Genomic DNA, 16542 nt, shown 5'->3' on the forward strand with positions numbered 1-16542 from the left:
ATTGACAGTACTGTAACCCAGTAGTTAGATCCACTTGCAAATGCCAGTTTCAGCCTCCTCCATTGCCTTAAGGGATACGGGTCTAAATCTACACAAACTAAAGAAAATATATAATGATACATAATGAAGAACATTCGGGGGGGTGTGATAGCTGCAAAGCAATATAGTAAAGATTCTTACAAACAGCGAAGTCTCATTTCTTGTAGAATCATAAGAGGCTCCTGTACAAAAGGAGTCAGTAAATTTTATAAAGGGCCAGAGCAAATAAAGGCTTTGCAGTCACAGGTAATCATTTTTTTTCTTGGCTTTTCTGTGTAACAACCCTGGCTGTCCTGGAACCAGCTCTGTAGATCAGACTGGCCTTGAACTCAGAGATTTGCCTGCCTCTGCCTCCCCAGTGCTAGGACTAAAAGCACATGTCAATGCCCAGCATATTTTATTTATTTTGCCTGTGTTTGTGCCAGTGCCTAAGGAAGACAGAAAGGGGCACTGGACTCTCCAGGAGCTGAAGTTACAAGTGTGTATGAGCCATTTGATGTGAGTGCTAGGATTCAAGCGCTAAGCCATCTCTCTGTCCCATCAACCATTTAAAATACTGGTTCTCAACATGTGGGGCATGATCCCTTTGATCCCTCTATCTCCAAAAATATTTACATTACAACTCATAACTAGCAAAATTACAGTTATGAAGTAACAACAAAAGTAATTTTATGACTAGGGACTCCCACCACCATCCAGCATGCTGAATGGTTTTATGTCAACTTGACACAAGCTAAAGTCATGTGAGAGGTGGGAACCTCAATTAAGAAAATGCCTTCATCAACTGGGTGTGGTAGCACACATCTTTAATCTCAGCACTTGAGAGGCAGAGGCAGTTGGAGCTGTGTGAATTTGAGGCCAACCTGGTCTACAGGCCTGTTAAAATGGTCACACAGAGGCAGGTTACCTTGTCTCAAAATAACCAAAATCAACAAAAGACTAGGCACAAACCCTCATATCAAGGCTGGGTAAGTAGCCAGTAGGAGGAAAGGGGTCCCAAGAGCAGACAAAAGAGTCAGAGACAGCCCCTGCTACTGCTGTTAGGAGCCCCACAAGAACACCAAACTACAGAACTGTTACCTGTATGTAGAGTGCTTAGCACAGTCCCATGCAGGTGCCCTGATTATTGCTCCAGTCTCTATGAGCCCCTTATAAGCCCTGCTTAGTTGATTCTGTGGGTTGTGTTCTCCTGGTGTCCTTGATCCCTCTGTCTCCTATAATTCTTCCTTCCCCTCTCCTGCGGGATTCCCTGAGCTCTGCCTAATGTTTGACTGTGGGTCTCTGCATTTGCTTCTATCCATTGCTGGATGAAGCCTCTCTGAGCCCTGTTGGGCTAGACACAGATCTGTTTTTTTAGCTGGCCCTAAGGCATTTTCTTAATTAGTGATTGATTCGAAGGGACTGTCCAATGTGGGTGGTGCCACCCCTGGACAGGTGGTCCTGGGTTCTTATAAGAAAGCAGACTGAGCAAGTCACAGGGAGCAAGCCGGTAAGCAGCACCCCTCCATGGCCTCTGCATCAGCTGCCTCTAGGTTCCTGCCCTGTGTGAGTTCCTGCCCTCACTGCTGTTGATGAAGAACTGTTTTCGAGAACTGTGAGCAAAATGTGAAATAAACTCTCTCCTCCCCAAGTTGCTTTTGGTCATGGTGTTTCATCACAACAATGGTAACCATAACTTGGACAAAAATTGGTACCAGGAATGTTTTTGTTGTGACAAATCTGACCATGTTTTGGGGAGGATTGTAGAACTTTGGAACTTGGAACAAGAAAGCCATTGACTGTTCGGTGTTTATTGAGCTGTTCTGTAGGAGTTGGAAGATAAGAATGTTGTGTTGAGGGCAATGCAGAGATGGAGGCAAGTTTGTAAAGTTTCAGCGAGAAGTTCTGTTGTTGCTGTTGTTTTTGAGACATGGTTTCTCCGTGTAGCCCTGACTGTTCAGAGGGAAGTTTAAAGACTTTATTGGGGCCATTTGTTATTTTGAATTAAGAGTCTATGGTCCCGGTTAGCAGGGGCTGAAGAATCAGCTGTGTTTAACAAGATACCAGAACTATTAAAGTGAGGCCTTTGCAGGGATACTCAAGGCTGGTCAGCTGAAGCTGAGAAATTCGTGGTGTGGGAAGTGTTTCTTCAGAGTCAGCAGACAGGGACTGTGTTCCAGAGGTGGTCAAGGTTGTATCTTGTGCTAACAGTTGAAGGGGGTAGTGTAAGCATCACCCAAGTAGTACTGGTTTTGAAGGCATGAAGGGGTCGTGGAAAGCAGCCAAGGCTTGGCACTGTGAGAGGCCAGGAGAGGCCATTGAGGGTGCAGCCTCAGTGGCAGTTGACACCCAGGACTGATGGGGGTCATGCAGAGAAGTTGAGGCTTGGCGCCATGAAAAGAGCCCAGGAGAGGCTATTGGTGAAAGTGTAGCCCAGTTGCAGCAAGGGACCCAGCATTTTGGAGATGGGAGGACCACTAAGGAAAGCAGCAGCAGTGGAGTGGAGTCAGCTGGAGCCTAGAAGACAAGCGCTGTGTGCTACAGAAGGCAGAGCTGGAGAAGTGAGCCAAGCTCCTGGAGGAACACAGAAGAGCGTGAGTGAACCGCAGGCACTGCACATTGAATTATTTACACTGTTGGAGTTTGCTTTTGCTTTGATTCAATTGTGCCCTGGTTCTTCCCCCTTGAATTAAGAAAGTATTTAATTTATTTTTTGATTTTACAGGAGTCCATAGTCGAGAGTCTTTGAATTTTAAAAGACTTTAGATTTTAAGAGAGATTGGCTATTTTAAAGACACTGAACTTTTAATGTGTTTGAATTTGGTGTTTTGTTTTGTTTTTTGTTTTGTTTTGTTTTCGAGACAGGGTTTCTCTGTGACTTTGGAGCCTGTCCTGGAACTAGCTTTTGTAGACCAGGCTGGCCTCGAACTCAGAGATCCACCCGCCTCTGCCTCCCAAGTGCTGGGATTAAAGACATGCGCCACCACCATCCGGCGTGTTTGAATTTGTAAAGATCATGGAGTTTTAAAAGGATATAAATCTATATCCTGATATAGAAGCTCCATGATGAAACTTCATGATCTTTACAAGTTTAAACTAAATATATATAAAATATATAAATATATATAAGGATATACATGTATATTATACATATACATATGTGTATGTATATGTATATATTCTTTTGGGTTTTTGAGACAGGGTTTTTCTGTGTAACAGTCTTGGCTGTCCTGGAACTTGCTTATAGACCAGGCCAGCCTCAAACTCACAGGCCTCTCTCTACTTCCTGGGTGCTGGGATTAAAGGCATGCAGCACCATGGCCTGCTATTTATATTTTTAATGTGAGATATTGGGGATGGATGAGAAAGAAAAGGTTGTGCCTTAATGGTGATGTGTTTGTGTCAAGTTGACAAGGGATCAATTGTGCTGGCTAGTTTTATATCAACTTGACATAAGCTAAAGTCATCTGAGAGGATGGAGCCTCAGTTGCGATGTCTCCATAAAATCAGGTTGTAGGCAAGCCTGTAGGGCATTATCTTAATTAGTGATTGGTGGAGCGGGTTCAGCCATTGTGCGTGGTACCACCTGGGCAGGTGGTCAGGAGTTCTATAAGAAAGCAGGCTGAGCAAGCTATGAGGAGCAGGCCAGTAAGCAGTACCCCTCCATGATCTCTGCATCAGCTCCTGCCTCCAGGTTCTTGCATGAGTTCCTACCCGCACTGCTGTTGATGAACTGTTGTATGGAACTATGAGAGAAATAAACCCTTTCCTCCCCAAGTTGCTTTTGGTCATGGTGTTTCATCGCAGCAATGGTAACCATAACGAAGATGGCAAGAGTTCCATTTCTCCTTGAGGACAGGTATTCCTTTTGTGACGATAGGGCCACATCAATTCTGCTTTTATTTATTTATTTATTTATTTGTTTGTTTGTTTGTTTGTTTGTTTATTGAGACAGGGTTTCTCTGTGTAACAGTTCTGGCAGTCCTGGAACTTGCTCTGTAGACCAGACTGGCCTCAAAGTCACAGAGATCTGCCCACCTCTCTCTGCCTCTTGAGTGCTGGGATTAAAGACATGTGACACAACACCTGACTAATTCTGCTGTTCTTTATTGAACCAAACAAATGCTACTGGGAAGTACAAGGATAGGGACTCTTCTTGTAGTATTGCTGTTTTAATGAATCAAAGAGGCTTCTATGCAGAACAAGATGGTTTCTAGAAAGTTCTAGATTATAGGTTTCTATGAGAGTTCAAGATGAGATCTCTCTCTCTGTGTATGTGTATGTGTTGATGTGTGTATGCCTGTGTTTGTGTGTGCACATGGAGGCCTGAGGGCAACTTTGAGTATCTTCTTCACTTTCCACCTTACTGTTTCCAAACTGCTTTCTTATTTGTCTCTGTGTATCCATGAGTGTGGTTTGTGTGGAGGCCAGAGGAGGTTGTCAGATATTATGTTACTTTCTATCTACCTTATTCCTTTTAGACAGGAGTTTTCCTGAATCTGGAACTCATGTTTTTTTTTTTACCTAGGCTAGCATCCAGCAAGCTCCAGGGATCATTCTTCCTTCAACGTCATCCCAGCACTCAGTTTACAGGCATTCATGAAGTCAGACCCAGCTTGTCATATGCGTGCTTGTATCCGAACCCAGGCCCTTACAGTTGGGCAGTAAGCCCTCTTAAACCTTGAAGCTGTCTCTCCAGCCCCTCCATCTTATTTTTTGAAACAGAGTTGCTTTTATTGGTGGGGGGGGGCATTTGAACAGGGTCTCTCTTCTGTAGACCAGGCTAGCCTCAAACTCGGAGATCAGCCCACTTTCATCTCCCGAGTGCTGGGGTTAAAGACGTGCGCCACCACTGAATGTGCCCACTTGAGTCTCATTTGAGCTTTGTGATTTGGCTGGCCGGCAGGCCCCGGGAATCCTGTTCATGTCCCCTTGGTGCTGAAATTGCAGGTACATGCTGCACTTAGCTTTTGAGAATTGCATTTTATTTGTTTTGTTTGTGGATGTGTGTACATTCGTGCAAGCATGAGAGTGCCATATCATGTTTGTGGAGGTCAGAGGACAATTTGGGCAAGTTGGTAGGAGAAAGTCTACCATCTGGGTCTCAGGGATTGAACTCAAAATCCTCAAGGATTTGTGGCTGGCACCCTTACTTGCTGAGCCTTCTCCATAGTCTCTGGCTTTAAAAAAAATACAATCACAAGCATGGGTTCTGGGGCTCGAATGCCAATTCTCATGCTTTCACTATGAGTACTGTACTGCCTGAGCCATCTCTCTTGCCCTAGGATGAGAAGTCAGGTGATCAATTTCCAGGTCACCTAGGTGCTTTCTGTATAGCTACTATTCTTGTGTTCACAGAGACATTAAGATTGGTATACATTGAGAGCTGGGATGGAAGATGTATCTCAGTTGGTAGAGGGCTTGCCTAGCATGCATGGAGTCCTAGCTTTAGACAGCTGTAATCCCAGCACTTGGGAAGTGGAGGCAGAAGATTCGGAAGTTTAAGGTCCTCCTTGGCTACGTAGTAAGATAAAGGCTAGCCTGTGCTTTAAAAAAATGCGGTATTGGGGGCTGGAGAGATGGCTCAGTGGTTAAGAGCATTGCCTGCTCTTCCAAAGGTCCTGAGTTCAATTCACAGCAACCACATGGTGGCTCACAACCATCTGGAATGAGGTCTGGTGCCCTCTTCTGGCCTGCAGACATACACACAGACAGAATATTGTATACATAATAAGTAAATAAATATTTTTTAAAAAAATGCGGTATTCATACAGTTTCAGATTGAGGGATTGTTATTAATTGACCTAAATATTACATTATGCTAGTTGTTATGAGAAATTCAAGGGCTTAACAAGTAAGTGTTTATTTCTTTTTCATAAAATACCATCAGAATGTTTATGGCCACTCATTCATGGACCTAGAGAAATACCTTTTTATGGCCTAGTTAGTTGCCTCTGTATACTTGGAGTTCTCACTAGTTGGTAGATGGGGAAACAGAGCAGAGGCTTGCATGGAAAGCTTTTGTGGCCTAGACCTAGAAGTCGTAGATGACATTTGCACAGAATTAAAAATAAATCTTGAAAAATAATTCTATTAGCTTAAAATCCCGGGTATTCACACTTGCTTTCTTTGATGCAGTGCTGGGGATGGAATCCAGAGACTCACACACGCTGGACAAGTGCTTTGCCACTAAACTACACCCTCCAGCCTGGCACAGGAGTTCTATTGCAAAGGTAAGAAGTCCTCTGTGGGTTCAAGTTAGTGTCTGCTGTCTGGAGTCAGGAGAATGACTATATTAGCTGGGAAGGCAGGTTTGTAGGAAACTAAGGAGTTGAAGCCATTGTCAAGGGAGAGGGGAGGATGTGACGGCTCTGATTTTCTGTACAGATTTAAGAAAATTCCTTTTAAGGCCTGAAGAGTTAAGGCTTTCTGCAGTTATTCAGGCCAGAGGATTACAGCATAAGAGGCCAGGTGTCACGGATGACAACATTAACCCAGAGGGTTACAGTTCAAAGCCCTTTGACAGAAGTTCCTCTTGTCTCCTTCTTTGGAGAGTAAGATTTGGGAATGTTTCTGTTAATACCTTTCCCCATTTTTCTGCCTCTCCACACACTGATCTGCAGTATTTGCCTTCAGGGGTCATCCACAGTACCTCAAGACAGTGTTCTTCCTTTATAGCGCCTGCATTTAAAAATCTTTGTTCCCAGCATAAAATAGTTTGCAACATGGGCATTTCTTACACCCCACAGGGACAGGCTAGTGTAAAAATATTCCACAGGTGTGTCAAAAATCCAGGTGTTTCTGTACAGCACTGGAGCTAATGGGAACTGATTGGGATCATGAAATCCTGTATGTGTTCAACTAAAGATTCTAAGACAGGTTCCAGACAGATGTTTATGGCAATTCAGACTGAGTTATAGAACTTATTCGTTCTGACATGCACGTGTATGTGTTTGTATGTGTATGCTGCTGTGTGGAGAAGTGTGTATGTGTGTAAAGCCCAGGTGTTGTTCCCCAGGCGGAGTGCAGGTTTATTATTTTGATACAGAGTTTCTCGCTGGCTGGGAACTCCCCAGATAGGCTAAGCGGGTTTGCTAGGAAGTGCTAGGGGTTTGCTTGTCTCCAGTCTCCTTCTGTATTGGGATTATAAGTATGCTCCCCCACAATGATTTGTTGTACCAGGTTCTGGGGATCAAATGAAGGTCCTGGTATTTGGAAGGTAACACTTTACCAACTGAGCATTTTTTTTTTTGTTTTGCGAGGCAGGGTTTCTCTATGTAACAGTCCTGGCTGTCCTGGTAGTCACTCTGTAGACCAGGCTGGCCTCGAACTCAGAGATCCACCTCGCAAGTGCTGGGATTAAAGGTGTGCGCTACCACTGCCCGGAAAACTTTTTTTTTTTTTTTAGAGAAATGAAATCACTATGTTGTCTATGTTGTCCAGACTAGTCTTAAACTCTTAGCCTCAAGGGATCCTTCTGCCTCAGCCTCCTGAGTAGCTAGGACATGTACTAGGGATGTATCTTAGCGTATAATTGCCTAGCATATTTGAGAAGGAAGGAAGGAAGGAAGGAAGGAAGGAAGGAAGGAAGGAAGGAAGGAAAGAAGAGCAAAGATATTCTGTAGCTGGAGATGTAGTTACTTGGTAGAGCATTTTGCCTAGCACATGTGAAACCCCGGATTACATCCCTGGCAATCTAAACAATAACAACAAAACCCAGCAGCCAAACGGTTTGAATTTCAATTGTGTACCATCATGTCCACATTGGAATATGGATTATTTAATGAGACCACCACAGGTTCCCCTACAGGATAGACATTTTTATAGTGATTCACTCCTTAGGTTCTTCTAAAAAGGTAGACAGAAGGTTCCTACTGAATTTAATGGCAAAAGCTTTCTGTACCAGCTCAGGGTGGAGGTACCTGCTGGGAGTCATAGTTCTCTGCAGAATTTGGACTGTGGTTACTTCCAAGACTTGGGTTCATGTTTCTTCTGTTGGTTCAAGACAGTGGGCCCCTAGAGCAGTGGTAGTGTGCACCTTTAATCCCAGCACTTAGGAGGCAGAGACAGGTAAATCTGTGAGTTCAAGAGAACTTGAACAGTCAATCTGGTCTACAGAATGTATCAGGACAGCCAGGGGTACACAGAGAAACCCTGTCTCAAAAACAAAAAACAAAAGAAAACAACAAAAGGTGGGGCTCCATGCAGGTTAAGGCAGGGCTTTCAGGATAACGCCATGGCCAGGGTAGCTCCAGAGGACCCAATCAGATCTTCTGCCAGGTGAAGCCATAGATCCATAGTTTCATAAATAAGATTGGCAGGGTTCAAAGTAGAAAGTAAACTAAAGGTGTCCATGCTATTACTTTCTCATAAGATCTTGCTGTTTAGACTAGTCTGGCTTTTTACAATCAATTAATTAATTTTATGCGTATTGTGGTTTGTCTACCTGTATGTTTATATACTATTTGCATGCCCGGTGCCAAAGGAGGCCAGAAGTGGGTATCAAATCCCCTGGAAATGGAGTAAAAGGTGCTTGTGAGTGCTGGGAATTAAATCTGGGTCTTCTGAAAGAGCAGCCAGTGTTCTGGACCATTGAGCCATCTTCCCAGGCCCCCACCTTTTTGTTTTGAGGTAGGGATAGCCCTATCTGGCCTAGACCAGGCTAGTCCTGTATCCCTGCCTGCCTCTGCTACCCGAGTGCTGGGATTACAGTCAAGCATCCCCATGCCCAGCTAACAAAGAACTTTCTCAACAAGTTCCAAACAAAAGTCTGTGTTACAAGGTGTATCCTGGGTTCCTTGGTAAGATGTGATATTTAATAGGATTTTTATACCAGGTAGTGGTCAGGGCTTATTGCTGACAATAAAAGCAAGAGCTTCTACACATGATCAGATTTCCTGAAGGAGTTAAGGATGGAAATTTCTATACAGAAAAAGTCAGATCTGTGGAAGTCATAAATGAGTTTATTACACATGGGTTGTATGGAGGACAGGGAAGTAACCCAGTGCTATGCCAGTGATGCTCTTGCCTGAGGTCCACATAGGACCCACAGAGAGATTGAGACTCACACAGAAGGTCAGGACAGGCATCACCTTCAGGGGTGGGTGGTACAGGGGCTCCTTGCTGTGTGTGGTCCGAGATTCCTAACTAATGTAGGGGCTGGAGCTCATATCCAGAATCAGGATGGATTCCCTGTGGATCGTTAGAGAGGGGTTCCCTTTCAGGTGTGGTCCATGCCTGAAGTCCCAGCATCTTCGAGGCTGAAGCAGGAGGATTGCCATGAGTTCAAAGTCAGTCTGGATACATACTGAGCAGAAAGCCAGCTTGGGTTATGTACAGAGTGAGACCCTGTGTCAGAAAAATTGAGAAAAACAAAACAACTAGATGGACGTGAGACCAGGGAGGAAGAGAGGGCAAGATGAAGGGAAGGAGAGCAGGAGCAGAAAGGTGGAGAGTAGACAGAAGAAGGGGGGAGAGGTAGGGGAGAGGGGGAGAGAGGGAAATAGGGAAATGGAAAAATGGAGGGAGGGGAGGAGGGAGGAAGAGGGAGAGAGTGTTTGCATGCATGCGTGCGCACGCGCGCACACACACACACACACACACACACACACACACACACACACACACGTGAACAAGAGGTCAGGTCTATAGAGTCTCAGAACTGGCCTGTGCTTCCTGCACTCACCCCTAGGAGGGGGTGGACCTGGGATCCCTTAACATAAGACCAGGAACCTACATAGCAGCAGTTCCGTTTAGAGTTGCTGTTCAGATAAGGGGTGTCTGCAAGGTGTGAGAGCTGAGTGCTGAGCTTCTTTTGGGGTCAGGCATACATATGGATTTTATAAGGCCACAGCCATTCTGGACACACTCTGAAAGGAATATAAGTGATTGTGATTTTTTTGAGATAAGATCTCTATATATCGGGCTGGAGAGATGGCTCAGCGGTTAAAAGCACTGACTGCTCTTCCAGAGGACCTGGGGTTCAATTCCCAGCACCCACATGGCAGCTCACAACTGTCTGAAAATGCAGTTCCACGAGAACTGACACCTTCACACCAATGCACATAAAATAAAGTGAAATAAATCATTAAAAAATTTTAAAAAGTTAAAAAAAAGATCTCCATATATCTCAAGGCTGGACTTGCAGTCACTGTGTAAGCCCAGCTGGCCTTGAACGCAGGACAGTACTACTGCTTCAGCTTGCTGAGTGCTGGGATCACAGGTGTCTGTTGCCTGGCTGCACTCAGTGGCACTAACGACAGGGAGTTGGCTCTCTGGTGAAGAGTTAGGTACCAACTGTGTTTAGTTTCTGTACCTTAATAGCGCTCATGTGTGGGGTTCCAAGGGAAGACATCTCTACTAATGCAAACAAAGCTGATTTGCAGGGCTGGGGGCAGTCACTCCGTTCAGAACCTACTCGTTGAACTCAGGGTGGTTGGACAAGATACTTAACAGGTCCAAACCTCACGCTTTTATTGGTAAGATGAGTATGAATAGACTTTCTTCAGGCATTACGAACTAAAGTAGACCTTTGAAAAATAATTTATTTTTATTTCATGTGCATTGGTGTTTTGCCTGCATGTATGTCGTGTGAAGGTGTCAGAACCCCTAAAACTGGAGTTACAGGCAGTTATGAGCTAGCATGAGGTTGCTGGGAACTGAACCCCGGTCCTCTGGAAGAGCAGCCAGTGCTTTTAACAACTGAGCCACGTCTCCAGCTCCATATTTTTTGTTTTTGAGATAGGAATTCTCTGTGTGACAGTCTTAGCTACCCTGGAACTCACATTGTAGACCAGGCTGAATTTGAACTCACAGAGAGCCACCTGCCTCTGCCTCCATCCAGCTAAAGTAGAACTTCCTAAACTGTGAGTTAAGACTGAATATGGAGTTGTGCGTGTGGTAGCCCACACTTTTAATTCCAGCGTTGGGGAAACAGATGAGTGAATTTCTCTGAGGCCATCCTTGTCTACATATTGTGTTCCAGGACAGCCTGGGCTACATGATGAGCCCCTGACTCAAGACAAAACAAGAAAATATTGACTGATGAATGTGGGCTTACATAACTGAATGTAGGGGTCATGGAAAGTTTGGCAACAGTAAAGCATTTCTGAATGTTTAATGGTCAAAAATTAATCCAAAAGCATATCCAGCGTGTTTATGGTAGCACTTGCTTGTGTGGAATCATAGTATTGTGGGGTATCCACCAGAGGAGACTCCTCAGACATGGGTTTAAGCCAAAAGAAAGTCTTTATTAATCAGCCGGTGACTACACTGGGTGTTTGGGAGCCTAGTGTAGCCCTGAGCCTTTCTCAAGATGAGCTTTAAAGCACAAAAACCATGCTCTGGACTAACGAGCTTCAGTAAACAAGAACAGTTAGCCAGAAGCAGAACTACAGAAGCCAAAAGCAAGGTTAGTACATTTAGAGACTTCCCAGAACTATGGGCTTTTGATAGGTTAGGTCTTTGTTTTAGTTTTGGCAGGTGGTGCTGTCTATGTGCTGAGATTTACAGACTGAATGGCACTTCATCATGGAGTCAGTTGTGCTAAGATTTGGGGGCCTACTAACATCTGGGACCTTGTTACAATAGGACTTCAGGACAGCTCTGGTTTCTTACTATCATTCTTTAAGATGCAAGTATCAAATTAGTGTGTGCTTCATGGCACAGGCCTGTAATGCCAGAAACTTAAGAAATTGAGATAGGAGTACGACAAATACAAGACTAGTCCAGGTAAATTAGTGCGACTCTATCTCAAAAGGCAAAAAGATGGGAGACAGGTCGGGCGGTGGTGGCACACGCCTTTAATCCCAGCATTTGGGAGGCAGAGGCAGGTGGATCTCTGAGTTTGAGGCCAGCCTGGTCTACAGAGTGAGTGTCAGGATACGCTCCAAAATTACAGAGAAACCCTGTCTCAAAAAATTAACAACAAAAAAATAAATGGGAGACAGATAAGAAAGGGTGTGGGTAAACAAGTAATCAGAATTAATTATATTCATATGTGAGCAGAATTTTAAAAGAAAAAAATGAAAAGAAGTTGGGGTTATAGCTCAGTGGTGGAGTGTCTGCCTCATGAATTAGGCTGAGTTTAATCCCCATTATTATACTGTATTAGAATGTTTGACTTAAAAAATATGGCTGTCAGCCAGGTGGTGGTGGTGCATGCCTTTAATCCCAGTACTCAGGAGGCAGAGACAGGTGGATCTCTGAGTTCGAGGCCAGCCTGATCTATAGAGCAAGTTCCAGAACAAGCTGCAAAGCTACAGAGAAACCCTGTCTAGAAACACAAAACAAACAAAAACGGTTCTTGGGCTTGGTGGTGCGTGCCTTTAATTCCAACACTCGGGAGACAGAGTCAGGTGGGTCTCTGTGAGTTCAAGGCCAGCCTGGTCTACAGAGTGAGTTCCAGAATAGCTGTGTAGACAGACCCTGACTAAAAAAAAAGTGTCTGAGTGAGATTGGAGGGATAGTTCAGTGGTTAAGAGCTCTTCTAGAGGATTCAGGTTCAGTGTCCAGCAAACATGGCTTAGAACCAGAGTAAGTTAGTCCACTTCCAGAGTATCTGACATCCTCTTCCAGTTTCTATGGGCACTAGGCATGCATATGGTTCACAGACCTATGTGCAGATACTCATACACATAAAATAGTAAAATAAATTTTAAATAATTTAAATTACTATTTGAAGTGCTAACTTCATTTTTTAAAGCCATTAAATAAATTTTGTTTAGGATTAGGACAGAATTTCTAACAACTTCTAAAATAGCCATAAACATACTTTTTTTTAAAAAAAATACAATTTGTGTGTGTGTGTGTGTGTGTGAGAGAGAGAGAGAGAGAGAGAGAGAGAGAGAGAGAGAGAGAGAGAGAGAGAGATATGATGGAGGAAGGTCATTGGCTAATAAAGGAACTGCCTCGGCCCATTTCATTGGTTAGAAGATAGGTGGGAGGAGTAGACAGAACAAAACGCTGGGAGGAAGAGGAAGTGAGGTCAGACTCGACAGCTCTCCTCTCCAGAGCAGACGCCATGCTCCAGGCTCCTGGGCAGACACACGCGCGATGAAGCTCTGACCTAGAATCTTCCCGGTAAGACCGGTGCTCACAGATTGTTAGAGATGGGTTGATTGGGATATCAGAATTAGCCAGTAAGGGCTGGAGCTAAGGGCCAAGCAGTGATTAAAAGAATACAGTGTCTGTGTAATTATTTCGGGGCATAAGCTAGCCGAGCAGGCGGCTGGGGTGTTGGGGACGCAGCCCCGCCGCAGCTTTCTAATTACTACAGAGAGAGAGAGAGAGAGAGAGAGAGAGAGAGAGAGAGAGAGAGAGAGAGAGAGAGAGAGAGAGAGGACAACTTGCAGGAGTGTTTTCTCCTTTCATTATGTGTGCCCCCCCAACTGAACTCAACATCAGGCTTGGCATCAAGCACCCCTGCCTGTTGAGCCTTCTTGCTATCCCAGGCTTAAATATAATTCTCACATTTTGCACTACATACTTATCTGAAGTGGCATTCTCAGTATTGATAATAAAATCAAGATATACTTGTACAGTTTCAAGTATTTAGCCAAGATTTCTTCTGAATGTGTGTGGAGGTCAGAGAACAATCTCTAGTGTCACTCCTCAGTCACCTCCCACCTTTTATTTGAGACCTGGCATCTTACTAGCCTGGAACTTCACAAAGTAGTCTAGGCTGGCTGACCAGTGAGCACCAGGGATCCTGTTGTCTTTCCCCTCTGTCTCACCAGTGTTGCGATTACATGTGCAGGCTACAATATCTGGCTTTTTACATGGGTTTGAGGATTTGAACTCAAGTCCTCACATTTGCAAAGCAGATGATTTACTAACTGCCGTCTTTCCCGTTCCAAGATTTAATTCTTTATTGTAGTGATGAGGCGAGCAGGCCTGCTTTTCATCCTGCCCGGCTCCCACACGGCTAGCTTTACACCTGAAATAACAACATTGTATTCATTTAAACACTTCCTGGCCCATTAGCTCTAGCCTCTTACTGGCTAACTCTCACATCTTGATTAACCCATTTCTATTAATCTGTATTGTCACTTGACTGTGGCTTACCAGCATGAGTCTAACCAGCATCCATCTCGGGTAGGAGAAGCATGGCGTCTGCCTGACTCTGCTTTCTTTCTCACAGCATTCTGTTCAGTCTACTCCACCTATCTAAATTCTGCCCTATCAAAAAGCCAAGGCAGTTTCTTTATTAACCAATGAAAGTAACACATAGACAGATGACCCTCCTCCATCACTTTATGAAAAATAAATAAATAGCTTGTTAATCAGGCAGTACTGGTGAGCACCTTAATCCCAGCACTTGGGAGGCAGATGTAGGCAGATCTCTGTGAGTTCGAGGTCAGTCTGATTTACAGAGCAAGTTCCAGGAAAGGCAGGGATACAGGAAGAAGCCCTGTCTCAAAAAACAAAAACAATAAATAAATATCTTGTTAGTATGAAAATTTGCTTTCATTTTCTGATGAATTATAAGATTGTATGTATACTGAAGAATTGTTTTAATTTATATATGTTCATGATTTTATATCAGTAAATTATTTGTTTTTAACTTCTTTATTAATTCTTTGAGAGTTTCGTATCATGCACCCCAATTCCACTCACCCCAGCCCCCCATTTCCTCCCCTCACCCCTGCAGTACCCCCCAGCCAAAGAAATCAAAACACAGTAAGAAAGCAAGGAAGCAAACCAACACAAATTAAGAATAAACCAAACCAGCCGGGCAGTGGTGGCGCACGCCTTTAAATCCCAGCACTCGGGAGGCAGAGGCAGGCAGATCTCTGTGAATTCGAGGCCATCCTTGTCTACAAGAGCTAGTTCCAGGACAGGCTCCCAAGCTATAGAGAAACCCTGTCTCAAAAAACAAAACAAAAAAGAACAAACCAAATCAAAACCCCCAAAACAAAAAAGCTTTTTGCTTCTCCTCCCCTGCCTCTCCAACATCTCTCTCTCTCTCTCTCTCTCTCTCTCTCTCTCTCTCTCTCTCTCATTTTTTTGTTTGTTTTTTTTTTTTGGATTTTTGCAATGAGTCACTGAATTGGTTCAAGGCCTCTGGTTTCTGGTACACCATCGTCACCGGATCTTCACCAGAATTCCTCTGGGATATTCTGTATACCTAATTTATTTTGTTTTATTTTTAAGAAAGGGTTCACGTGTCCCTGGCTGGCCATGAACTTCACAGGCAGTCAAAGATGACCTTGAGTTTAGGATCCTCTAGCCTCTACCTTAGAAGGAAAGAGGCCAGACAGTCTTTGACCAGATTACCTGTCCCAGCTCTGTGCTAAACTGTATGGCCTTGGGTAAATCACTTTACCTACTTGTCTTAGAATGTTCCCAACTTAAAAGTACATTAAGTACATCTTCTAAGTGTTTAATTTCCTTAAAAATGTTTTTGTTTTTGCGTATGTGTATGTATGTATACTGTAAGCCAAAAAGGGCACCAGATCGCCTAGAACTGGAGTTACAGCTGCTTGTGAGCCATTATGTGGGTGTTGGAAACCAAACCTGGGTCCTCTGCAAGAGCAGCAAGTGCTTTGAACTGCTGAGCCATCTCTCTATAGCCATCCTCCCAACTTATGCTTATTAAATTGAATGACATATTTCATTTCAGGGAACAGCTCACCCAGTTTAATAGGAGTGTAAAGAGGTACCCGGCAGTGTGGTACTCCCCACCTTACAGGTATAAGGTTCACAGGCCATTTTTAATTTTAATTTTATGTGGATGAATGTTTTGCTTGCATGTATGTCTGTGCGCCACCTGCATGCCTGGTGGTGCCCTGGGAGGCCAGAGGAGGGGGTATGGTCCCTTGGAACTGGAGTTAGGGAAAATTGTGAGAAACTGTGTGAGTGCTGCGGACCCAGCAATGTCCTCTGGCAGAGTGCTGTGCTTAACTGCTGAATTCTCTCTCCAGCCTCCAGACGCTAGTTTTGTGTTGTCATTTTTTACTCTTAACTTGCCTGTCCCCAGCTTTCCAAACCCTGGAATTACCGATCCAAGCCTTCACACAGAGCTTAGTTTTAAGATGAGGCCTCAAACTAGTGGCAATCCCCCTGTCTCATCCTTCCAAGTGCAGGAATTATAGGCTTGAGCTACCACATCCTGTTTCAGAAGATGTTTTGTCTGTCCGTCCCTTCATTCTTCCCATTCCCTATAGGGCAGCAGGCTTAGTTAAGGACTGGCTGCCTCCAGGAAGGCTCAGGGAACACATTTGAGCTTTCATTGTAATCCACTCTTTCCCACTTTTCTTTCCTGAAGGTTGTCTCTTTTCCCATGGAGGAGGGCCCCTAACTCAGTGGGGAAGTATGCATTTGACAGCTCCACTAATGTACACAGAGCTGCTCCCACTGTCAGCCCTAAGACACACAATGCCATGGCACAGTCTACATGGTGCATGCACCTAGACATATTTAGACACTGGCAGAGAAAGAACTGCCGTTTCCAGAGCAACGAAGATGTTCTAGAGAGACGCACATCTTGGTACAGTTTGAAAATGAAATGTCCTACACAAGTTC

This window comes from Microtus pennsylvanicus, chromosome X (genome assembly GCF_037038515.1).
Source record: "Microtus pennsylvanicus isolate mMicPen1 chromosome X, mMicPen1.hap1, whole genome shotgun sequence".
NCBI lineage: Eukaryota > Metazoa > Chordata > Mammalia > Rodentia > Cricetidae > Microtus > Microtus pennsylvanicus.